Source organism: Leopardus geoffroyi, chromosome A3, assembly GCF_018350155.1.
Source record: "Leopardus geoffroyi isolate Oge1 chromosome A3, O.geoffroyi_Oge1_pat1.0, whole genome shotgun sequence".
In the NCBI taxonomy this organism is placed as follows: Eukaryota; Metazoa; Chordata; class Mammalia; order Carnivora; family Felidae; genus Leopardus; species Leopardus geoffroyi.
In genome coordinates this window covers 70,950,528-70,978,415 of record NC_059336.1, presented here as the reverse complement: position 1 = coordinate 70,978,415, position 27,888 = coordinate 70,950,528, and the positions used below count along the sequence as shown (strand labels likewise).

The window sequence follows — 27,888 nt, the reverse complement described above, 5'->3', positions numbered from 1 at the left end:
GAGGTGACAGTGACTTTAGTTATGGAGAAAAATCAACAGAAATAGAAAGATGTAGAATATGTTTTCAGGAACAGCTAATTAAACTTGAAAATGTACTGAACGTGGTAGGTGAGGTAATGAAAAGAATTAAAATTGGACTCTTAAGTTTTGATTTGAGGAACAGGGCACATGATGGTATCATATATTACCATGAGGAAGCAGAGGAATTGTAGGTGTGGGATGGGGGTTTGAAGTATGGAATACTGTTTTGTCTGTGAAATTTTTGAGATCCCTATTAAATACTGATGTACAGCCTTGATAGAATGTTGAGAGTCATTAGAATATAAACAATATCTAGAGGCACTGGGTTACTGGCTATCATTTAGAAAGAAGGTATAGATAGAGAGAAAAGGAGGACCTGTCCCAGGATTGTTTCCATATTAATTAGCAGAGGTGCAGACAGAAGGGTGGATTCAGAAGAGTCATGAAAGCCTGGAGAAGAGAGTGTTTCAGAAGGAGGATATAATCAATTGTGATAAATTAGTCATTGTATTTCCATATGGTATGTTCCTATGCACTCTTTAAAATAGCTGGAGCAAATCAATATAGGCTAATATAGAAAGAATGTCACATATTATTAAGTGAGAAAAATGTCTGTTTATGAATCTCTTTATGTGAACAAAATATGCTTGCATTTTCATGTACATAACGTATAATAACAATATATATTAAAAATAATAATGAAAAACTATTATATCAGCTTATTCATTATAACTCACAGACATATTAGAATTCCTAATTTATGAAACTACTTCATTTGTTTTTTTGGAAATGCTTGGACAGGTCTCTGGGTGACCTCTCAGGGACTCTCAGGACTCTTGGATAAGTGGACAGATGTCCTTGTGTGGTAGTCAAAAGCTATGGAGTTCTATTCCTGGATCCGGGGCTTTCTACCACTGTGACCTTAGGTAACTAAAACTTACAGAACCAGATAACCATATAGATAAGAGGGACTAGTTCAATTGTGCCTTTTAACCAGTTAAAAGCACCATGTGATGTGAAATACTGAACAATATAATTCTTGTTTATCAGGAAACAAAACAAAGCAAGACAACAATAATACTGATGGCAATGACAGCAGTGGGGAAAGCTTCCCTAAGACCTCCTCTTTTCAAGGATACCAAAAATTATTCTTAGTTCTTTCTGATGTTGCAAACCCACTTCTTCAAAACTGCTGTCATTTTTTTCTCTATCAACATTAGCTCACTGAACCAATACCAAAAATAACAAACAAACATTCAAACAAAAAAGTAGACTGGAACTGCTACCAATTACATTTCTCCAAATTCAGGGGAGCTTTTAGTTCTGCCTGACAATTTTTTAAACTATTCCTCATCATTGCTTTCTTTCCATCTCTCCTGAATAATTTCTGGACATCTTAACAACATACCTCCAATCTGTCTCCATTCACTCTAAATACATAAATTTCTTATAGCTTTGTGGAAAATTGAGAACAATGATGGTAATCATATATATTGCCCCACCCTCATAGGCAACTGATTTATGGTTGAGGTTGGTTCTATCTATTAGACTATATATCCTAACAGGTAAATATATAAAATCAACCTGTAGAAATTTGTTTTGGTGACTTCTAACTCTACAAAAAAAGAAGATATCTAAAAGCACATGGGAATTTTTAAATTAAATTTGCAGAAAAATAGTAAATTATAGGTAACATTTACCTTTTAAACTCCAGTTTCAGAGTATCCTGCATTCCAACCCTTGCCAGACTCAAATCCATCTGGATGCTTCTGAGAGCTGCTCTCTGTCCATTGGCCTTACTCTCATTTATACAGTCAATACTTCCTGAGCTTACCTGAGATATTCCTGTGTTCCCAGCCAAGGGTTGTAAGTTATGGAGAAAGACTCCCCTCTAACTGTCTAAAATCTGGCATAAATGGCTAGTGGCACAACCTCCCTTTCAGAAATCAATTAAAACAAGCAAACACTGTCAGATGGAATGATCAAAGATCTATAATGGTCTGTCTGCCTGAAAGAGCAATACAAAGGTTCCAGAACCATATGAGAGAAATTCAGACCTGGCATTTAAATATAGGGGTCAATATTCAGGAAATATCATATCATGGAAGGCTTGTGGCAGCTAAGGGGGCAGGATGATTGGAAACTTTAAACTATTTCTTGTGGAAATGACATAACTACACATATTTTGTTCTATTTCTGGTTTCTATGTTGGTTCACTAATATGCCTGATTATTCTTGCTTAAAACGTAAAGAAAAAAATAGGTTTTATTATGTTTTCTCACAAATCTCCTTCTAAATCTTTTTGGAAAAATGCACTGACCCCACCATGTCTTTCTATGAAATTTCCCCTTGCTTTTCTCCAAATATGTGATATAAATGACACTTGTATTCTTTCTAGATATACAGCATCCCTATAGTTTACAGGGTTGAAGAAAAGAGAAAAAACAAGTAGATGAATAATCTTGAGAAAACAAAACAGCGATTCTGGCAAAAACTTAGTTCTTAAAGAAATTCCAGATCCAATAAATTTCACAGAAAATTGTATCAAATATCCAAATAAGCAGATAATTCCTTTAGTATTGAAAGTGTTCTGTGGAAAATCAAGAAAGGATTCTTAATATTTTTACAAGACATCACTGTACTAAATAAGGAAATAAGAATAAATGAAATGTGCAGCTTAATTAAAATACAGAACATATTCTTAAAATTAAAATAATAATGCATTACATTCAAATTATTATCATTCCTGATGGCTCAATTTTAGGAAGTCTTTTATTAGAATATATATCAAGAAATAAAAGGAAAAGGGCCATTTTAACAGATGATATTTTGTTTGATTACATCCAATATCCTTGCCTAGTGAAAACATGTGGTAAAATAGAAATTTTGATAGGACAATTCAACACAACATAAATACCAGTTCTCCAAAACTTTAATTATAAATTCCAAGCAGCATAACTCAGAATCCCAATGGGTGGATTATTTAAACTCTGAGGGAGAGTGTTGTGTTAATTCTCAGATTGTATGAAATATAACATTACAAATATATGGATAAGATAAGATCCCAATCATTTCCTTTCTAAAGCATTATATGCCTCACAATACAAGGCATTAGGAAGTAGGCTGCATCCCCATTAAATTATCCTTGCCTGCAAAATTGAACATAAATCTAACTTTAAATGTAACTCCTAGAGGAACAAGATAAATTATACCACTGTTTTAAATTGTCTGACTTGTCTATTAATGTGTGCTGTCTTGATAATCAGAGAAAGAAAATAATTTCCAGGACACCTCTTGCTTCAAGGCAATTAGGTAATTGGAGTGTGATCTGCTCTTCTGTAGGGCAGATTGGAAACTCCCAGAGAATTCATACCCTGGGAAAACGCTCATGCATTGAAGAAGGAGAGTTGGTGGACAGATAAAGCAGATTTCTGGCCTCTCGGGAGCACAATTTTGGGGCATGTGCTTTAGGACCCACAGAACTGAAACACTGTTTTTTATCCAAACTTCTATACACAGGTGTCACAAAATTCCCTTCTTATTTCCTATTCACTCAGTCTACCGAAGCTTGGCCTCTCCAACCCCCAGAACAGAATTTGAAGAACTTACATTACATTAGGTGTCCCTCAATGCTCCTGATGAGCTCACCTTTTCCAGGCTCCGGCAATATTTTCCTTACTACTGAATAGCTAGGAATGTGTTTCTACAATTGCTGCTTTCTCCCTGAATCACCAATATTCCCTATATGTTTTATGTAACTATCATTTATATTCCCATCTTACACAGATAAACACACACACATGCAATCACACACACACACTCACATAACTCAAGTGCACACACTCTGACCTCACATGCTCCTCTTGCCATGTCAGTTATGCCCCTGCCTCCATTACCTTCTCCTTTAAGCACATTTATTATCCATATAGATATGACAGAGATCTGTGTCAACTACACATTTGATCTCATCACACTCCTACCAAAATCTTCTAATTCTGCCTGACACCTACAGATGGAGTCCATTTACTCATGTGCCTGTTGATGAACTGAATGCTGCTTACTTTTCCTGCTCCCTTCAGTTCATTCTTGCATTGCATATTCTCTAGAAATACTGAAAATTAATATGTTTTATATTTCCTTCCACTCTGTCTTTTTGGTTTAGGCCATTCTCTTTAGAACTATTTACTTTTTCCTTTCTTTTTTGCATTTGTCTTTTCCCTACTCTAACTGGCTAACTTCTGTTCAACTGTTTAAATTCAGCCAGTTGAAATGCCTTGTCTGTTTCTTCAGGGGTAGATACATTACATTTCATAAGAAAAATCTTCCACCAGATTTAATTTTCCCACCAGATTTTAAGTTCCTTATAGACTAGGACTCTGTTTTATTCTGTTTCTTATGTAGCACATGGTACATAGAGGCTTTTCAAGGAATATTAATAAACTAAATTCATGCCTTAATAAATACATTATAAATACGTTGATAACTAGAAAATTTCCCCACATTTCTAAATCATAGCTTCCCCAATTTGTAAAAAGTTGTCATTAATAACTTTCTTAGACAGTTGTGCAGTGTAGTACATATCTTAAGCCCTAGTGAAGTATCTGGCTCATAAAAGTAGAAAATAATATTAGTCCTTGTGGCAGACTGTATTTTTAAAAGATGAGCACACCAATAAATGCTCCATTCTACTTGTTCTCTTTAAATATGAGGTTTTCTCCATAGAAAGGTGGGATCTATGAACCTAATAAATCTTTATTGTATGCTACTAAGTTCTAGAGCAATTATGCAGACATAGTAAATGAAAGAGTTCTAGTGTCACTCCAAATGTCCTATTAGAGCAACAATCAGAATTAGTCTCATATGTAAGGTATTTGCAAACAATATAGTTATATCTTCATGTAACAATGATGGTGGTTTACCACATGGTCAGAAAGGCAAAGCACTAGGGCAAGAGAGACAGGAGAAAATTAAACAACTTATTTCATAATTATTTTCTCCATACATGTCAATTTTAGTCTAAATTGGTGCAAAAAAGAATTCCAAATTGTGTCTATGACATCTAGTTGGAGCATATAGCCTTAACGATCAAGATAAGTCCTTGATTTCAAACTCATCGATTTCACACTTAGAGTCAGTTTCCAGTAGGAAAAAATACAGGAAACTGTGGCAGTGAAGGTTACTTAAATGTGGAATATGTGGGAGAAGGCATGAAATTTCCTTTGCAAAGTCATTTAGAAGACAATAAAAGGAGGAAAAAATGAAACTGTTGACTGCTTTGAAGAAAAGTTACTAAACACCAATTTTCCTTCACAATAAACATTTATCATGTTTCATATATAGGTGGATACATACAGCTAAAGGAATCCTGCTACTAAATTTAAAATAAATCATTTGTTTTTCAGTGTTGTATAACGAACATTAATATGCAGGAAAAAATCCACATTGTTTTATTCCTAGTCTTCTTATTCCGATTAAATATTGCCTGTGATTCCTTAGAATTCTCTTAATATTTAATTAGGAGAGACTTCTCATTTCAGTCAAACACAGAATCCATGAAGAAACAAGAAAGTCCCATTTCTTTAGCATTACGAAATGATATGATGTTATTATCTCCAAATCTCAGGTAACACACATTCTGGGTCAATCCATGTCTTCATTTCATTCAACATTTCCTGAGCACTTACCATATCCCATAATGCTATGCACCACAAATATTAATATCCCATAGAAATATTATGTTTTAATGGGGGACCATCAGGTAACCAGCTAAAAAAATGTGACAAGTAGCATAATAATGACATATTCTTGTCCCTTTACAGTAAATACACAATCCTCTACATGGCTCTCAGGCATCTGAAACTATCATAAATAAAATAGCCTTTTTTTTTTTTCATAGCAGGGCTTTTAGGCAAAGGTTACTATAAATGAATATACATGGTGTCCTTTTGAACATTTGTAAAGAACAATGTGTGTCAGTTGTTACCTGTTGTCTTGTACCTTCAAATTCACTACTCTCCTCTGTGAGCTATGAAGTTGTGATAGGAACTCTGCAAACTACATTTCCTAAATACTTTTGCCATCTGACTTCCTGTTAGTTTCTGCCACAGGGAATTTTTAAAAAGGGGACGGAAAAGCATGAAGGAAGAAGCATCTTCATTTTCTTGGCAGCATAGTGCCAGCAAGAGGAATTAGCCCTACTAGCAGCAACTATACTTCACTCAGCAGTTGTACTTGACCGTAGACTCTTGCCATTGTTAAACTTTCTATAACAAGTCTCAATAGTCCTTGGGCTACACCCATGATCACCACCTAAGAACCAGCAGCAGCCATTCACCTGCTATATATACAGCCTCAACCATAGAAATCTAAGGTACATTTCACAATCAACTATAACAGATTCCTTATATTAAATCTCTTCTGTTGAAAAGCCTAATGTGTTTTTTTATTTTCCTTACTGAACTTTGACTCTACCACAAACATAGAAGCAAATATATATGATCACAAGAAATCTGCAAGTAATTGTTCACCTAAGAATTTGTTCTATCATTCTTTCCTTCCTGATTTTTAAAAATGTTCCTACACAAATTCAGTTTTCCAGCAGGCAATGAGTATTTTGTGGGTGTGAATGCAATAATATTATGCAGCGCTTTCAAAATACTTATACCAAATATTTTGGTATACATCCGCTCTAATTTTGAGGTTTTCGAGGTTCCCTGCCCCATTTTTTCTATTTATGGGAAACAAGTAAGAAAAAAAATAGTATTTAACAATTGATCAGAAATAACTGCTCTATTGCTTTTTCAATTATTTTTAGTAATACCACAGGAATAACTTATTTATATGCATTAAATATAATTTCTTTTTAAATTGAGTCTCTACTATAGAAAAAGTATAAGACATTTAGATATTTGCTGAGGAACCCTATATATCAATTAGATATTAATTGAAGAACATATAGACATTATATGAAAATTGACATGATACAAATTTTATATCTTACATTTTGTCTTGGAATCTCTAGATAAAGAGAAAATATGGGGGGTATTTTTTCATATTTTACCACCTCGCTAACAAGAACTTACTTATTTGGAAGAATTTAAGTCTTGTAATAAATTATAAATTGTAAATATATACCATTTTATATCCCTTAGGCACTCAATTCGATTAATTGCTATCAAGCATTTTATATGTAGAGATTCTGCCAAGCCAGCTTTGATGACTAGATAAGACCTATTTGGAATTAGCAGCATCTATTTTTCATTTAAATGATTCATGTGCTATAATATGCAAAGGAGATTTTCTTAAGGAAATTAAAACACTTTTTATTTGCCCTTTTGCAACATAAAATTGCTTATCAAAATTATTCTCTGAAATGGTGAGAATGTATTCATTCATTTCCATTAATATCACCTCTTACCAAATATAGTTAGGTGATTCTCTAATTTTAATAGTTAAAAATCATGTTGATTTATTTGTTAATATATAAATTATAAGGTCATAACCCAGTCTACTGAATAAAAATCTATGAGAGATAGGTAGAAGTGTCAACATTGTTAATGGGTATATTAGTTACTTTTAATACTAGCAGTCTATAAAGCATATTTATATAAACATTAGGGTCGTTTTGACTTTAAATCTTCATTACTAGATAAATAACAAAACTGGCTAAAACTAGTTGGAATACTGGAATAGAAACACATTCTCAGTAAATTAGATATAATTCAGTATTTATGAGCATTAAAAAATTAAACAAATTTAATTTGTTTATAAAAGACATGTTTATTCTCCAAGAAATTTTGATAATTAAAAAGCTAAACCTTAATTGCTTAAAAAATTAATTTCAGTGGAATCCAGCATCTTTGGTAATACTGAAAAATGAAATATTATCAAGTGAACATTGGTTACTACTATTTAACAGCATTTTCAATGAATTCTCAAATTATTAGTGAGGAAAATGTAATAGTGCTTCAACACAGTACTAAATGTATACCCCTGTAAATCTAAGAAGATGAATAATCTTTCATAGAATTTATTCTGGCTAATATTTGCTGAGACCTGTAACACTATTTCTAATTATTATCTGAAAAAAATTCAAACAAATATATATATATATTTTTTACTTCTAAGGCAAACAAATGTTATTCTAAAAATAAATTGTTTCAGGGTAGTCTCCAGACACTTGCAGACAAGGATTCTTATATATATATATATATGCAAAAAATAAGATTTGGGAGTCTCTTCTGATCTATATGCAAGAGAGAATGGAAGACAAATGATGGAGAACTAAACAGAATGCCCAAGAGAAAATCTGTTTCAAAATCTGAATATAGTCCTATTCCAAATGAATGTGTTGCCAACAACCTTTAAGGATAATTCACATCAGCTGCAAAGGAAATGTGATTACAGCTTGTATAATGGTGGCTGTAATCACATATCCATTGGTCTGGAAAAAAAAGTGCATTTTTCTAAGGTAGGTGCTATTTTCAGGCATTTTGTATGAATTTTGGAGAATTATATGCATATAAGTAACTTTTCCTGTCACACATCCTAAAAGAAAATAATTTGGTTCATTGCCAAGGAGTCTCAACACTATGGCAGCATTAGCAGTTTTTTCTCTTTGCCCTTTCCTAAAATGGAATCATTCTTTTTAAAATTTTGTATTAGTTACTAATTTTCTTTTGGTTATTTTGGGAAAATGTTGAACAAATTCACTTAACATTACAGAAGTTCTATTTAGGATGATCAGTTTTTATTTTTCTAATTTTAGCAATGTTCACTTTTTGACACATTCTAATTAACTAGCATCCTTTCTTTATGTCTTTCCTTCTGCTTTCTTTCTTCATTTCCTCCTCCTTCCTCTTCTTTTCCCCTTCTTACCATCCTTCCCTTCCTTTTTACTTACATTTTCCCCAAATGAATTCACAGAGAATATTGGAGATTTTACAGGGATCCTACCAATAAAATATAAAGGCATTGGTCCATCCATAAAAGTTGTAACAGACAATTAAATTTTCTTTTAGAAAAAGAAATTCATGTCATGTCATAATATACGCAACTGCTATTATATTTTTAAGAATGTTTCTAACATTTTTACTGGTTACTATGTAATATATATTATGTAATTGTATATATACAGTATATATGAATATATAATTATATATAAATGTATTTATATATTTAATCTTTGTATATTTTTTCATATAACTTATATATTATATATAATATACATGATTGTCTAGGAGTAAATATACTTTTTATTAAATTAATTAAAGCTTTCTATTGAACAAATGTTGACTGAGTACCTACTATGGCCATGCCCTATGTTAAGTAATTACTACAAATGGGAAACAAGATAAATACACACACACACACACACACACACACACACACACACATATATGCATATATGCATGCTCTTATGAGATGAGAAGGAGGCGGTAGTTAATATCATGGTGATAATCATTTCCCAAAAGAAAATGTTTCCAATTAACATATTTTGCACCTTAAACTAACATAGTATTTTATGTCATCTGTATCTCAGTAAAGCTGGGGAAAAATGTTTTTGTGTAGTCATTTGTTTTCATTTCTCATGGGTAAGTATGGAATTTATGAGCAGTATGGTAAGTGTATATTATATCTCATAACACACTACAATACTGTTTTCCAAAGTATTCAATTTTTCACTCATAAAAGTAGAATCATGCAATAAGTAGTTTTTTGTGTTTGACTTCAAGCAATGTATCTGGATTTGGACTTGTTCCCTATCCTAAACAAACCGTAGTCTGTCTTTTTATATTAGCTATTCTTATATATGTGTAGTGGTATTAAATTGTGTCTTTTTATGTTAGCTATTCTTATATATATGTAGTGGTATTAAATTGTGGTTTCAATTTACATTTCTTTGATAACTGGTGAGTATTTTTGTGAGAAGTATCTGATCAAAATTTTGCCTGTGGGAATTTTCTTTGTGGGGATCTTATTATTGACTTATTAAAGGAATCAAGGGCTCATTGAAGAAATGACTTATTCCATGGCTGGGAAAAGGAAAACACAAGATGAGCCTGAAGCAAAGAAAGGAGTGCTTTAAAAACTGAAAAAGGGGAGCATATTAAAAGAACACAGAAATCAAGCTGGAAGAATTCCCACTGGTTAAAGCTGGAAAATCTGTACAGCAAAATAAATCATTATTAATCAATTATAATCCAATGCATTAAATAAATACACCAGTTCATAATTATATAAGCAAATTAATAAATATACAAGTTGAAGAGAATTGACAACACTTCTTTATAGAAAAATTCCAAATACTGTGCACAGCTACTTCCCCTCAGTGACTGAGAAATTAAAGGTCTATCTACAGATGACATTTGTATTAGTTCATTCAACAAACATATATTGTATAGATAATTCATACCATATGTCAAGAAAACAGAAATTAAAAAATGTGGCTTCTGGCCTCATCAGAGAGATGCTTGCTTTTTCTTAGAATTTTTATTTCACTTGTGGTGTTTATCTTCATGCCTTGTATTATACATAAAGTAATTGAGGGCTGGAAATAAATTTAAGTCATTTTTAATTTGTAGCATTTAGCGAAAAGTTGCACACGCCTGCTCAGCAAGTATTTGCTAATTTTTCACATAAAATTGAGGAATGAACAAAAAATGAAACAATTTATTTCATACATCTGGTCTTACTTTCCACAATATAATTTAAGAAGAAACATGAAGGCTGACTCTGGCAGATACCCAACATATTTAGTATTGAACAGAATTTCTCCTAAGCTATGCAAAACTCTTCCTATTTAATATTTCTATTAAGATTTATTTTGGAATATGGGACTTTATTAAATATTAGCACTCTGTAGTTATCATAACATTGTAAATATGGATTTATTGCCCTTAAAAAGCCCTTCATAATGTGAATTCTCATTTGCATTTGATCAATTCATTTTTCCTTTATTATTTTTCCAAAAATGATAGTAATGGATTCAAGACTGGGTATATAATATTCTATTACCTTAATTAATATATCCTGCATTTGAGTGAATTCTAAAGCTAATTTGTAATCTATTGTTAGTTTTAACAAGTATAACACATTTGAGAGAGTATTGCACTATAACAATCTTTGATCTCTTATTTGGGTTTGTGATATTTAACAACATTTAGGAATGTTATTAAATGCTTAAAATTAATATTAATATGTTACTAATATAATATTAATATAATTATCTCTGAAATTCCTTTTTAAGAAATGATTCCACAGACTATTTTATTAATAGAGTTTTCTACTGAAATGTACTATATTTTGCCAATTTCATTGCATTTATACTTCTATTTCTTACTGTAATGATGTTATTTACTCAATATAATAATATCTGTTTCTCCTTCTTTTATGATAATCATACCAACAACTTAGTCTAAACTCTAAACTAATGAAAGACCTTAACACATCTAGTCCTCTTCAACTATTGAAAGTATTTCTGGTAAGTAAATATATGACAGAGCATTTTATTTGTGTGTTTATAGTGAGTGTATGTGTGTCTATATGTATTTTTTTTCATATGCTCCAAGAATGTTTCTCATTGTTCCTCAGATATTTTAAACTCTTTTGAATATGGAATAGTAGCTGCAGGCAGAGAGCAAAACATTTTTATTTACCCACTGTTACCTATTTTTAAAAATGTTCCATTTACTAAAATTAAAAAAAAAAATCTTATCTCTTTTCTTAGGAAAATTAAATGTCACAACCTTTAAAATGACATTTATTCTAAGACTGAAAAGCCTTTCATACATTTGATTTTGTTGCCTTCTATTGAAGAATAACCCGGTAATAATTTTTCACTTACATTCTATCAAAAAAACAAAAACAAAAAACAAACCTCGGTTCTAATATTGTTTCTAGCATTTATGTTCTGGACCCTTATGCCTATAATGCTTGGCTCCTATCTATTTCCTTTAGCATTTTCATCTAATATAGTCAGCAGCACCTTTCACAGAAAGGGAAAGGATGTCATATATTCTGCCAATTCCATTTTATATGAAGTTTGACTTGAGTGTTTTAGCTTAGCTGTGTAAATGTCTGATCTGATTTCACCTGTTGTCCAATATATATTCCTCATCAAGAATTGAAAAGCTTTTTCTGGTGAGTAGATACATGGCACAATGTGTTATTTGTTGACTCTTAGAATAAAAATCAATAAATTGTTTCCCAAATTATCCATCACTATAAATACAAACTTTATTTTTTATTTTTAGCATTTCTCATTCATTCACTTATTTTTTATTGTCAAACTATGAGCTTATCCTTACATTGCTAGTATATAATCTCATCATTTGTCTTATTTCTGTTGCTATTTTGAAGCTTCTCTTCTATGAACATTTTAAAAGTATATGGCCATGTGAATAATAGCACATCTAGAAAATACTTTGTTGTTTGTTCATTTGGGCATATTATGAATAAAGTAATTTTTTATTTCTCTAAGATAAATGGCCATTAGTGCAATTGTTGAATTGTATGTTATCCCATGTTCAGTTTTCTAGGAAACTGAAAAACTTTTTCAGAGTGGTTATACTCTTTTATATTCCCATCAGCAATTTATGAGTGATTTATTTCTTTCCATCTTTGCCAGAAGTTGATGTTGTCACCAATGTTTTTTATTTTAGCCTTTCTGATACTGTGTGCAGGAAACTCCTTGTGATTTTAAATTTTCTTAATGGCTAATGATGTTTAATATATTTTAATGTGTATTTCCCCTATATTTACCTGTATATCTATTTCTGTGAAATATCTGTGCACATCTTTTGCCTATTTTCTTCCTGAATTGTTTGATTTTTTTATTGCTGAGTTTGAGAGGTCTTTCTATACTAGACACAAGTCCTTTGGATATAATCTTTGGATATATGGTCTGCAAATACATTTTCCCAGCTTATAGCATGCCTTTTTATCCTCTTCACAGGGTTTTTGGAGAGTAAAAATTTTAAATTTTGATAAAGTCCAATTTATGCATGTTTCCTTTCATAAATTGTGCTTTGGGTATAAAATCTAACTTTTTTCCTAGTGTAATCCTGAAGATTTTTCCAATAATCTTTCTAAAAATTTCATACTTTTACATTTTATACTGAATCTGGTATCCATTTGAGGCACTTTTGTATAAGGCACAACACTTAAGGTTCACTTTTTGTCTATGAATGGCCAATTGCCCTAGTACCATTTGTTAAAAATGCTATCTTTCTTCCATCAAATCACTTTTCCACCTTTGTCAAAAATAAGAAATTGCTTGGGCATATTTTTGTGGTTCAATTTCTATAATCTCTATACTATTTCATTGATTTATGGGTTTATCCCTTCATCAATACCACAGCCTTGATTACGAAGATAATCACGTCTTGCAATAGGTTAGAATGTTTCCTCCTACTTCATTCTTCTTTTCCAAATTGGTTGAGTAGTTTTTTGAGCTAGTTCTTTGCCTTTCCATATACATTTTAGAATAATCTATATCTGCAAAAAACAATCTCACTGGGAAATTTCACTGGGAATTACATTAAACTTGAATTTTAATTTGAAGACAACTGACACTTTTATTATGTTTTTCCAATCAGTAAACACAATCTGACCTCCCTTTTTGACCTTTTTTTGTCCACACTTTGCAGTATGGATCTTTAGGGAATGTTCACACAATTCCTATTATATTTTAAGCATGGTACTGGCCTTTTCAATTTGTGCCCTCCGTGCAATTCTCAAAAAAAAAAAAAAAAAAAAAACAAAAAACAAAAAAACTTTTAAATTACTTACTACTTCCTCTAATTTGCCAATGAGAAAATTAAGACCAAAAGATGTCAATAAACTTGCCCATATTACACAGCTGGTAAGCAGCAGAACAAAAATTTCAAACAGTGTTTGTTTTATTCCAAATTCCATGCTTTTTCTTCTATATATCAAAGCTTCCCTTGGATGAAACTGGAATTTCTTATAATACATCCAGGACATACTACATTTATTCTCACTTCCTTATTGCTCTTATAATTCTTTTTCCCTTATATAAAATCATTCCATTTCTCTGCCTAAGAAAAACTTAACTATATCTTACAAGTGTTTAGAGAGTTTCACCAATCACATTAATCTTTCCATCTACCTAGGCCCAGCCAGGTCTCTACTTTTCTGTAATCCAATTTTGTCTCTAATAGCTACTATATAATTTAGAAGTTATTGAGCATCAAATAATACCACTTGTATATATTTACTTGAACAAAACACTGAGAATATTGAAGACAAGGACAAGATTTAATTTTCCTTTTGTATCCAACTTGTTCCACCTGGCATTGGCAACTTATTGTTAAAATAGTTAATGTCTTAGCACAAAAAGTGATTTTAGCAATAATCCCCATATCATTGCTGATTTGTGCCCATCAGATTTTTGCCCATCATACTGTCATGTTCTTGTAATTTCCTCTACAGGTGTGTTTATGAATTTATTTCATGCTCCTACCGTTTGCACCAAAACAAAACACAAAAATGCCAAAATGAAAGACTAACCAAAATCTGATAAACATGTATGTTGTTTTTAATTAAAGAACACCAGAGTAAAATATATTCTATGTAACAATGTAATGAATTCATTATATGCTTCATCATGAATTTTGTAATCATTTTCAGTAACAGTTGTATATGTGGTTACATTGAACATTACTGGTTATTGTCTATGTGAATTATGTGGATTTTATACACTCTAACCTGCTAAAGGCATGAGAGTTTTCCCTAGAGTTTTCCAAGTAGATCATGCTCTTGGCCAACTATACACATTTATGCTTAAAATACCATAATTTACGGGCACCTGGGTGGCTCAGTGGGTTAAGAGTCCAAGTTCTGCTCAGGTCATGATCTCAAAGTTTGTGAGTTCAAGCCCCACGTCAGGCTCTGTGCTGACAGCTTAGAGCCTGGAGCCTGCTTTGGATTCTGTGTCTCCCTCTCTCTCTGCCCTTGCCCTGCTCGTGCTCTGTCTTTCTCTATCTCTCAAAAATAAATAAAAATGTTTTAAAAATTAAATGAAATAAATAAAACCATAATTTATAGGTTTAATAGCATGCCATACCTGGTTTTGGAAGAATATTGTATATGTGTTCACATGTTATGTTTACATATAATGTTTTAGCATTTTTTAAAAGTTTATTTATTTATTTTGAGAGAGAGTACAAACGGGGAAGGAACAAAGAGAGAGGGAGAGACAGAGAATCCCAATGTGGCTCTGCACTGTCTGAGCAGAGCCAGAAGTAGGGCTTGAACTCAAACCATGAGATCATGACCTGAGTCAAAACCAAGAGTCAGACGCTTAACCAACTGAGCCACCCAGGTGCCTCCGTTTTACTATTTTCATAAGAATATTAATGTTTCTCCATATTGCGTTTTAGTTGCAGGAGGGCTAAAAGTGTTTCTTAGTTTATTCCCCACAATATCTAAATCATGTACCTTACTATTCACTTAATGTACTGAATATCTGATGTCTCACACACATTTTTCATTTTGAGCAGATTAAGGGAAAAACGAATGCCCACAGTGAAATAGAATTGTCATACTAAATTTTATGGTGACTTAGTGCCATGGGAATATATCTGTTACTGTGTATGACCTTGCTGGAGAGAACTGCAAAGAGAAGCAGGCTGCTAATTAACTATTTTCAAATTGATGTATCACCTCCATGTGGCTTTCTGTGAAAGTTTGCAATAAAGGTGAAAGTTAATGATAATCTGACCAGGCATGAATACTGGCATAGATCAAGAATGCCATTTAGCATTCATAAGCCACAACAGCATCAAAGGATTCTTTGAAAAACAAAGACTTTAGGTTTAGGGGCCTCAGAAAATCAATTTAACCATGTGTTTTACTGACCCCCAAGGAATAGGATCAAAAACCAGTAGATATACAGGAAATTATCATTTACTTTATAAGTGTTACCTCCTAGGCTCTCCGGGGAAGAGCAAATGCCAAATGAACATCACAGCGGTTCTTTAATCTAGAAGTGAGAGTAAGAATGGTAATTAGGAAAGCTGAGAAAACCAGTAAAATAAAGATTAGTTTTATCCTAAATGGGAATTTAGATTTTACCTTTTTGAGGAGATACATATGACATAGGCTCATAGGCCTTTTTGAAATAAAGGAAAATTATATAGAAATATAAGGAATCATTTGTACTGGTACATGTACACAATAGTATCTAAATTAGAAAATTATGAACAAGAAACAAAGTTTTTTAAAAATAATAATGTTCATTTATGGGGTTATGTTTCAGTCTATTAATGGATAAAAAAATAATACAGAAGGAAGGGTGATAAGATAAAATATAAGAGAATGAAATGCCAAATGAAGAATAGAACTGAAAGACTCAAAGGAAGGGAGGCTAAGATGTCTACATATAAAGGAAAGGGGGAAAAAATGAGAATGTAAAGGACTACTGAAGATAAATCAAGGATCGGATATTATGAACCATTAGTAAACATGTTACTTCCTTTCTATTTCTTTGAATTACAGGTCACAATGTATTAACAATTTTTATCATAAACCTTTGAACATCTGATTAATTCATCATCTACTTTCACAGCTCTGCAACTGCTCTTTAAACACATTTGGTCCCACACTGAATAATAATACTATTGCAACTCACCCTACTCTCTCTAGCTTGGGGTTTATTATACTTTCGAAGCTTTTACATTTAATATTAAATAGTAGTTTTTTGCCCGGAAAATTTTTATGCACAGAAAATTTCATAAAAATAAAGGACTATATAATTTTTGTAGGCATTTTTTTATTTTAATAATTTCCTAGAGTAAAAAAAAAGCCATATTGATGAAGAGATATATGACAACTAGTAAAAAAGTATATGGAGAAGGAACAGCTCAGCCTTAGTTAAATAAAATAGTTATATTTAATTCCCTTAGGCTTTTTAAGTAATACCATAATAAAAGTATCTGTTATTGAGTGCATATTTATGTACCTGACATGGTTCTAAGTGCTTTACATATATTAGCACATTCAATCCACTACAAGCTTATGAGGTAGGTATTACTTTTGTCCTCATCTTGTAGAGCAGTACACTAACATATAAAGTAAGTTTAATAACTTAGCCAAAGACACAGTTGATAAGAAGCAGCCCTAGGTTGAATAATTTCCAGATCCCTTGCCCTTTATTTTAGAAAATGATTATCTTAAAACTTATCATCATAATTAAACAATAAGCATTCTATTCCTTTTTTTTTTTTTTTTTTTTGGTCTGACATAAGTTCTGGTTATTCTACATCAAACTATTTTCTTGCAGTCCATAAGTCAACTAATTTATTTGTGAAAATGCCTAAGTAGTGGGAAAAAAATATCTTCACTGAAGATATTGGGACAAAGTTAACCACAGAGCAAATAAAACACAGGCATTATACACATTTTTGGTCTTTCATATTAATATTTTTTCCATAAAATTCAGAGAGATGGGTTAATTTCAAAATATGAGAAACAAGCACTTACCCATCTACCTGAGACCTTTAATGCGTAATTCGATATTCAACTCTGGCACATTGATAAAAGTAACTGGAGCTGTTTTTTTTGGAAAGTGCATTAAATACAAAGTCAGAATGTCTGAGCTTTCTTCCTAGGTCTGCCAGCATGATCTTAGGCATGTCACATAAACAACTGTCCCTCTGCTCTTCTCTAATTTGGGGATAACCCAGTAGAATGGTATCCATCCACACTACCTCTGTATGTTCTTGTGAGTAGCAACATAAAGGGTGGCTCTTTGAAAAACAATGGTAGTCTTTTTAGTTAAAAAAGAAAAAATTCAAATCCTAACCTAAATCTCAGTATACACACTAATAGCAAGGGGTGATTTCAGAAATAGATTAACTTGTGTTTATTGTATCCAAATGGTATGATTCAATGGTCTCAGTTAGGTCTAATTCATAAATACCCTTAATAACACTGATCAAGAAGGGGCAACTTTATGAAGTGACAATGTAGCCAATTCCTTTTGGCTTTTCCTCAGTGAAGGAGAAAGATCATGGTCATAGAAGTGGCTTGAGTGACCTTTACAAATGGAGGGATAAGTTACAGATACAAAAATAAATGTTTACAGTCACCTTTGTGATAACAGTTTTTTTCCCCCCACTTCTCACCACTATGTAGAGAACAAACGGTTAATTGAATGCCTGCTCTTATTCAGCTTTCTGTTCTATACCTCAGCACCAAGCATTAAGATAAGTGCTCTATGCTTATCTACTATTGCCATTAATGATGGCTTGTTTCTATTAGTCAGAAGTCTTATGCAACTTCACAAATAACCTTCTATATCTTTTTTTTTTAATTAACGTTTATTTATTTTTGAGAAGGACAGAGACAGAGTGCAAGCAGGGGAGGGGCAGAGAGAGAGGGAGATGCAGAATCTGAAGCAGGCTCCCTGACCTGACAGCACCAACCCTGATGCGGGGCTCGAACTCACAAAGTGTGAGATCATGACCTGAACTGAAGTCAGATGCTTAACCAAGTAAGCCACCCAGGGGCCCCACTTTCTATGTCTTAACAGTAGTTAAGTTTTCCTCTCCCACTTCAGTGATTTTAAAAATAATTTTAAAGCCCACTCACTTGACCTGTGGAGTTTAAGCTTAAGAATTTCCTCTTACAGATTTCATTATTGGGCTTTTGTTCACAGAAGATTAGACGAGTTTTTATGCTTGGCGAACATTATTTCAAATGCATTTAATAACAAGAAAATGACTTTTAGTTCATCCCAATGCTAAGTATGCTTGGGAAACTAAGGAAACTGATAGAGGAGGAGGAGGTAAATGCAAACTCTGTCAAACAGTAGCATCCTGGGAAATCAAGGTGAGATGAAATTAGAAATTGCACCAGACTCTGGGTGAACATCAAGGGTCTGTAATAACCCTTGATTTGAGAGGCTGCTCCCAAAGTAAATTTGTTAAAACAGTGTTTCCATAAGGACTTCTAAAATTGAAGAGGAAGGATAGAAACTGTAAGCATATTTTACCCTCTCCTTCTTTTCTTTAACAACTTAGAGAATTCCCTTCTCCTGGAAGTTATAGGAATAGAATTTTCTTGTATTTTGGCAACTAGTCAGTTTTTTAAGTGTTTGTTGGCAGGAATGGTAGGCAAAAAGAAGCCCAAAGTAAATAGAATAATGTACAAGAAGGAGTGCTAAATTACAAATATAGAGAAAGTAACATGTAGACATAGAAGATCGAGAAAAAATAATTGTTGTTAGAGAGATCAAGGAAGTTTACATAAAGAGAATATTTGAGCAGAGCATGGAATGCTTTACAGGTTGTGATGGGTGTGAATCAGCTTTGTGTGAGACAAGTACAGGTCTAGCACCTTCATAAAGGCCATGAATCAAATTGGACTAATAACTTAAATTTCTTATCTCATGTTCTCTCTACATTTATTTAGTTGCATTTCAGTTACTGTAATCAAGAGATGAATCTATCTTCTCACATCTTATTTTTTTAGTTTTTCCATCTAAGTCCCTTTGGCTGATTGTTAGCAGATGTCATATAAAAAGGATATGAGAAAGTTGTGCGTCTGTGTCTGGAGCGAGCAGGATAGATATTGTTTGCCAATATCTGTTTCAATTAATTACACTTCGGTCTTATATTTTCCTGTCCATTCTTGTGTGTGGTTGGTTTGAGTTTTCAGTAAGCTTGAGGATTATGCATAACAATCAGTGTATAATTAATTCATTCAAAGTCTGTAAGCACCTGCTCAAGTCAAAGCACCATTCAAGGTGCTGTGGGCACAGTGATGAACAAAGCAAAATCTCTATCTCCATTTGTTTTACACTAATGAGAAACTTACATCAGTGTGGTTATTATGTTATTAGGGAGAGAAGAAGAAAGCATCTTTGAAACAACTAAAGACACAAATGAATGCAAGGATTCAGGGAGTCTGTGTTCTCTTGCCATCTGCAGTCTTTATTTTTTCATCTATAAATTTAATTGTATAAAAGAAAGCAATGCTGCTCAAACTTTAATATGCATACAAATCAGTAGGTCTTGAACAGTGCACCAGATTCCATATTCCTCACAAGCTCCCAGGTGATGGTTATACCTAAGACAGGATGATTTATTGCACATTTACAAGACTTTGTTTTCAAGGTGACAAAACATTTATAATTGCAATTCATCCAACAGATCCACATTCTTCATACTTCCAACACAGGCTGTTAGAGATTTTTGCTTATTTTCAAGATTTTAAGACTTATCAGAATGTGTGTCTTGTTGTTAATGATGACTTAGTATATCACCTGGATGACCACCTAATAATCAGATATTGTCAGGTGTTGTCAATTTACATGTTTCTTATAATGCCACAACTTATATCTACAGCCTAGACTTTTCCAGCAGCCTTCATGCTTTAGCTTTTGCCCCTATCAACCTATTCTCATAGGAAGAGGCCTGAAATAGTTTCATAAAATATAACTCACAGCATGTTGTTTCTTTGCCCAACATTCTCCAAGGTCCTCTCATTTCACTATCACCTACATAACACTGTATCATCTGGTGTCCTTTATCTCTTTGCCTTCATCTCCTCCTACTCTCCCCTTACTCACATTACAGTAGTATCTCTGTTAAACTCAAGCAATGGCAGGCACAAGCTAACTTAGTTCTCTCAAATTCTCTTTCTTCTTCCTCAGATGATTCTCACCCATATCTCCTTTCAATCTTGCCCCAAAGATTACCTCTTTCTATTAGGGCTCCTTTGACCAACCTATATATAGCTACAACTACCCTTCCAAACATTACATATTCATAATAACTGCTTAATTTTTCTCCTAGACCATCATCACCCTAGAATATACAATATGTTGAGTTTAGTGTTTGATATCTGTTATCTTAAAAGAAAGTAAACCTTATAGAAGTTGAAATATGAGTCTGTATTTAATCACTGTTTTTTTTCCCTTACAGCTCCAAGAAAACTAATATATTGCGTGTGTGTGTTTATGTGAATATATAAATGACTACTTTCTAAAATAAACAATAGCAATAAATGTTAGTTAACTTGAGGCCCAGCTATATCACAGGACTCTATATTCTTTTTTAAATTATTTTTAAATTATTTTTAATGATTACTTATTTTTGAGACAGAGAGACAGAGCATGGGCAGAAAGAGAGGGAGACACAGAATCCGAAGCAGGCTCCAGGCTCCAAGCTGTCAGAACACAGCCCAATGCAGGGCTCAAATCCATGGAATGCGAGATCATGACCTGAGCCGAAGTTGGACGTTTAACCAACTGAACCACCCAGCTGCCTATCCATATTCTTTTTTATACATTTACATTTTTGGTATTATCTTAATGTTTTTTGGTATTTTTGCACCTTCATACATCAATCAGTTCATAGACATCTTTTTTTTTTTAATTTTAAGTTATCATAGAGAGAAATAGCAAGCAGGGGAGAGGGGTAGAGGGAGAGAGAGAGAGAATCTTAAGCAGACTCCAGGCTTAGTGTGGAGCCTGATGTGGGGCTTGATCCTACAATCTTGGAATCATGACCTGAGCCAAAACCAAAAGTTATGATGCCATGACTGAGCCACTCACGTGCCCCTATAGGCATCTTTAAGAGAGGTTTCTGTGACCTGGTATGAAAGGAGTATTATAGAATTCAAATTTGTCATACTCTTCTTCATTGGTTATCAAATAATTTTCAAGAAAGCTAAATTGTTTAATGTTTTAAATGTTTTCTCAGGTCATTTTTTCTTTTCTCTTGTTTCAAAATTTTCCACCTTCTGTAGAGCTAGCAATTAATCATCTTAGGTTTGCTGGCAGGAGACTGACTATTTGGCTCCTTTATAGAATATGCCTTATGTTTCTTTCTTATTCTTCTTCACTGCTTCGGGATTTCTCTCTCTCTCTCTCTCTCCTTTTCTCTTTTATATGTATGTGTATATGTCCCTTTAAATGGAGAAGAAATTGTTTTAGGCCATTGGAACACACCAAAGAGGAAGGAATCAGCTTCTGGTGTCTTCTCCTAGCCAGAGACTAAGTTAACTTGTTAAAATGTTCATTTTTTTGAGTGTGTGTGTGGGAAACCTCCTTCTGTCTGTTTTCACCAACAAGTGTGTGTGGAGTATGTGTGTGTGGGGGGGATTAAGTAGAGAAGAAATGCTTTCAGCACAAATCTTGTTCCCAGAACAAACATTATTAGGAATCTGTTTCTCCTTAACTCAGCAAAGAATTTCTAATGCAGTTTCCAAAACTAATTGGACTTGATGAGATCTGATTATTTTTTAAGATGTGCCAGATTTCTAGCCTTTACCATCTGCTCAGCCAATTGGTATCAAGTAAAAAATATAGTTGTGAAGATGAATACGAATACTGATTAATTAACCTCCAGGCAAGTGCCTTGAGACCTTATGACTTCTTCCTATTCTTAGATCTAAAGCCAGAGCCCTTTGTACATGGCTGTCATCAGAGAATTTATTCTTCATTCTTTATTATTACAAAAAGGGCCTAAGAGAGTTACAATGGAAAGGCTAATTTAAGCTTAATATTCCTACCAGATTTACTGGAAGAATCTAGAAAATAATTTAGTTTCACATAGTTCTATAATTAGGATGATAGGAAAATCCTTTTTATTCCACAAAGAATTGGCATCTCTTTTTTTCTTAATGAGAAATATTATATAATATTACAATATTATATAATAAAAGTTTCTTTGAAGGTATATGTAACAGGGTTATAATTAACTAGATCCTTCTAAGAGACTGTAGACATAGATTGACCAAATTCCTAGTAGAACACAAAAGGATGCCTTCACAATGTTATAACAATTTTAGTTTCTGTGGTTCTCCATTAGCTTTGACTGTTCTTCAAGGGATCTTTCATAGATGTTGTGTCATCTGCTCAGTTACAAGTCTAAAGATGTTCTTTGTGAACAGCTCTTCATGGTACATCACCATAGTCTTTACTGCTAAAATCCTCCATTGTAAATACCAATGAAGTTATTCTCTCCTCTTGCTTTAAAGCCAACTGTCCCTGAGGTATCCAAACATGACTGAACTTGTCACAGAATTTGGAGAATGCCCCTCTCCCTAACTTTGTTCCCAAAATTGATTACCTTGGTCTTAAATCATCATGGATACCATTCAGAATCTCCAAAAGTGGCTCATAAGATAGTGTTTTTCTTCAGAAGTGGAAGTTTTTTTGGCATTCCAAATCATCCAAAGAGAGTAACCAGGGAGAGTTGCCATGCCATACTATGCTCCTCTCCCTTTTACTGCACCCCAGTTGCCTCTGCCCTAAAATAAGTACATACATAGATACATGTCAGAAGTAAGTCCTGAGATAAATATTAGTTTTCAATGGATTTGTTAATAAGTATTACAAACAGAAAATTCTAAGAGTTTATGAGAATCGAAAGAAGAAAAGGGATGAAGCCAGGCAAAGATGTGATTTCAGTGAATGCTGATTCTCTCCCTTTACTGCACCCCAGTTGCCTCCGCCCTAAAATAAATACATACATAGATACATGTCAGAAGTAAGTCCTGAGATAAATATTAGTTTGCAATGGATTTATTAATAAGTGTTACAAACAGAAAATTCTAAGAGTGTATGAGAATCAAAAGAAGAAAGGGGATGAAGCCAGGCAAAGATGTGATTTCAGTTAATGCTGATTCCACAGGCAAATTCTAGAGTGTTTGTGCCTCAGTGTTTGCCCTGGTTAAAAACAAGGGAGGAGGGCTTCCATGCTCCTGCAGCAGTCAATCATAATCAAAGAACTGCCTCAAGGTGATGTAAACTCCAAAGAACTTCTAATTATGTGGCAAAATGGCCCCAGTAGCTGCCGGATGATGCTCCCCAGGTGAATGATGTCACAAGCAAAAAAACACAGAAGCTAGGCAAGAGCACTTATAAGGTTCACTTCATCCTTCTGTAGGCCAAGAAAGTCCCAGTTCCTATATATACAACTCATTTAAATACATGCTTAGGAAAGAAGTGTTTCTTACATTGAAACCACAGATTTGATTCTGCTCGACACCCTGGTACACAAGATGCAAACAACCTAACTACACTGTGATTCATGGGAAGTTTCTATAGACAATACACTATTGGATTTTTGAATTGTTGCTGTTGGCTAATAAAAGTATCCTGGGATAAACTGGTACCCAAGTTAATCTAGCAAATACAATGGATGACACACGCATCTGTTTAATTATGCTTATCTAACTTTCCTTCCATATTTGTTTACTATGTAAGATAAATGTTTTAATAGTACATTAAAATAATTTTCTGTTTTTCATACCCACAGAGTGATTATTATGTGGATATATTTGATGCTAACCACTTATTTTCAGTGGAAAAATTGACAGTATCTCAGAACATTTCATGTTAAATAGTCTGGAATTTTCTTCAATTCCTGGAGACAGCTGAGGCATTAGTAAAGGAAACTACTGAATAACTAATAAGCAATGTGTTGGTACTGAATGATCAATTTTCAGTCACTTAAGAATTGTTTCAGCGGTGCCTGCATGGCTCAGTTGGTTGAGCATCTGACTTTGGTTCAGGTCATGATCTCATGGTTCTTGAGTTCGAACCCCATGTCAGGCTTTGCACTGATAGTGCGGAGCCTGCTTCAGATTCTCTGTCTCTCTTTCTCTCTGCCCCTCCCTCACTAGCGCTTTCTCTCTCAAAAATAAATAAACATAAAAAAAAGAATTGTTCCAGACACTATTATTAGGTAAAGATACGTTCATAGCTAACTCTTATGGAGAGATTTAAGAGAAAGAGGAATTTTTTAGTGTAAATTATAGTGCTGCTCGATTAGTTAAGTTAGTCTTTTGTATATTAAGTACTGGTCAGTGCCTCAAATTTGTGATTTAAATGATCTCTTTAACTACTCATTATCTTCAGGTAAGACTCCATTTTAAAAACAAAATGTGCTTAATTTTCTGTTCATTTTAAACTGTTTTTGTTGTTGTTGTTTTGTTTTGTTTTTGGTGGGGGAGGTAAGGTGGAAGGATAGAAACTTTAGTGCAAAATGTAGAAATCTTTCTGCACTTAGTGATTTTATGCCTACTCCCTAGATATGTAACACAAAATTCAACAAGCAATATTTTATCATGTTAGATGATATCTTAGATACTCTGAAGGTATGGTCAGGAAAAGAGAGTACATTGGAGGAAACCAGAACTGGAGAGAACATCACTGTTTTAATCAGAAAGACATTCCTCACTAGAGAATGTGATTTACTCTTCTGCAGTCATGAGATACCTATATGAGAAAACTATTATAGAGAGGACTAGTTGGATTTTACTACATTGCCCTTAAAATCTCTATAATATCCATTTATAAATAGTTAGAAGCTGTTGTAAAAATGGACCTAAAGGATAGAAGAAAATTGCTCATAGAAATGGAGGTTTAAAAGCAATTCTCAAGTAGAGTCATAGCATATATGACACAAGGGAAGAGTGAGAGAGAAGAAATAAGTTTGGACAAATATCTTTGGGAAACCAAATGTTATGAGATAGATAAAAAAGGAGAAGCTATGCACATCCAAAAAGAAACTGGAAAATCTAAAAATGCAAAGATATACATCGTGATGGTGGAAGCAAATAGAGAAAATGTTAAAATGTTGCGTGGAGGATATAGTCAACTGCATATCCAGTGAAGCCTGATATTCTTAGCACTTATGGCCAAAGGCTGACCAGCATTAGTTGCCACAGCTCCTTCCCACCCCCCAAGCAGGATCCCCCCCAAAGTTGCACGTGATTCATTGTGCCTCTACAAGTAATATTCTCTTTACTATCCCTTTGACCCATTTCCTTTCCCTTCTGGTAATAAGATATGGTCAGTGTTCATGAGAAGCTATTGAAATTGTGAGAAAACTGTTATGTTGTACTGGGGAGAAAGATGCCATGCTTTATGTTTCTTAATTGTCTGGAAATAATAAAAACTACCATTGGAACACAATATAATGAAAAATAGTGCAATTAAAATATATTACTGGACTGCCACTGTGTATCAGGAACTACTTTTGACAATGAGAAACAGAGGGGGAGAAGACATCTTAAATATATTTTGGATATAAAGAGATTATGGAGAACTGAATGAGATAAATCCCGAAAACAGATTCATTGTCATGTGCCTAGGCTTTGTAATTATTTTTGTGAAGATTCCCAAAGGAGTCAGCTACCAAATAAGGAGGAAGACCATGGTACCTACAGATAGATTTAAAAAAATGCAAAAAATATTTTCACGACATAAGCATGCTTTAGTGCTAAAAAATTATGGTTGGTAGTCTAAAATAGAGAAAAATATGCCCCTGAAGCAGAGAATTGAAGTATCAAAAGTTACCTTGATTATCCCCTCTAGTAATATCTCTAAAAGTTGCTTGGAGCAGCCCGGTAGAGCAGAAAGCCACTAAAAAAAAGCTTATACCATGGAGCTCTATAAACACAATAATAAACAAGACCACAAGGCATTATCATCATAAAGTATAATTCAAAGCAGTGCAGTCTAGTCCCACATTTTGGTGGTTTGTGAGAACACTTATCTCTTTCAAATACAGTTGTGGGGATAATAGAAGTAGGTGTGTGGCAGGTTTTTTCTGAGGGTTAGTTTCTCCTTCTGTATGTTTTTAGGCTCATGAATTTACTCCTGTGGGGTTTTAGACACCTAAATTTTGATAGTATTGCATTCTGAGAATTAGAAGCCAACACTTTAATTTGATACCTCCAGAAGGAAAAAATAGTATTATTTCAGATAAAATATATTTTAGGCGTATATGACAAAATTACAATAACAAAATGAAACAGAAATAGTATGAACCTCTTTCTGTTTGGTTTAGTTCTTTCATATTGGAGGCAACTTCACAAGGTTCAGAAGGGCTGACTTACAGCATCTCCATTCATTATGGGTTGTTTCTTCCTAGGTTTGATGTTATCTCATAGATTATCTATCCTTGTGGTTCTTAATCAAATTTCTTTATTTCATAAACTGTATGTTTAAGATTAAATATATGTCACTTCACTATCTTTAACTTTACCTTACCTGATTAAAATGGAACAGAATATGTATCTCAAAACTTTAAAGATACATAAAAAAATCCTCATGCAAGGCCTGTGGGGAAAGAGGGCTAATATTGTTTCTTCGGATTAAAAATAAGAAGTGAAATATCCTTTTGCCTAAAGATCCAACTTTAGTATATTTGGATATACTACCAAATATCATCTAAGACTGCCACTTGTTGAGTCAAATACTTTCAGACAGCGGCTTGGAGATACAGGAGATAGTTCTTTCCTATTTGGTTGCCACTTCCTTTGTAAATCTAGCCCTATTTTCTGAAATATTTACCAGAGTTTATGAGTACAAAAGGAAGACACTTAAGAGAGGATGGATTTTAAATAATGAGCAGATCTGGAAAAATGAGAATAATTCTTTTTACTATATATTTTTTGTATCAGAAAGATTCCATCTTCCCATGGCTGACAAGGCTTTATGATCTGGTCTCTGCTGGCTTCCAAACCTTTTCTACTACGTTGCCACTAACTTACTTCTGCACCAACACTTATTTCCTTACTGGTCTTTGAATACGGCAAGGCAGTCCCCACCTCACAGCATTTGCAAATATTCTTCCATGTGCCTTAAAGAATGGCTTACTTACTCCTTTCCTATATTTCTGCACATATATCACATATATTTATCTCCTGATATAAATAGAAAACACCTCCCCATTGGGCTCTCTAGCTTTAAGTGCATTTTTATTCTTCTTCATGGCTTCATAGCTTATTTGAGTATACTTGCCACACAATGTTACATTAATTTCAGGTGTACAACCTAGTGATTCAATCATTTTTATATTATGCTATGCTCACCAGAAGTAT

At 33.3% G+C, this 27,888-nt stretch overlaps 1 long non-coding RNA gene across 1 annotated transcript in view; it reads right to left on the bottom strand.

Moving 5' to 3' along the window:
- The window catches only part of LOC123579695, a 163,153-nt gene extending 147,124 nt beyond the window's left edge, over positions 1-16,029 (bottom strand). Inside the window, exon 1 of the long non-coding RNA XR_006702901.1 lies at positions 15,970-16,029. This is a non-coding gene — a long non-coding RNA (uncharacterized LOC123579695). The remainder of the gene's footprint in view (positions 1-15,969) is intronic.
- Positions 16,030-27,888: the final 11,859 nt, after the last annotated feature.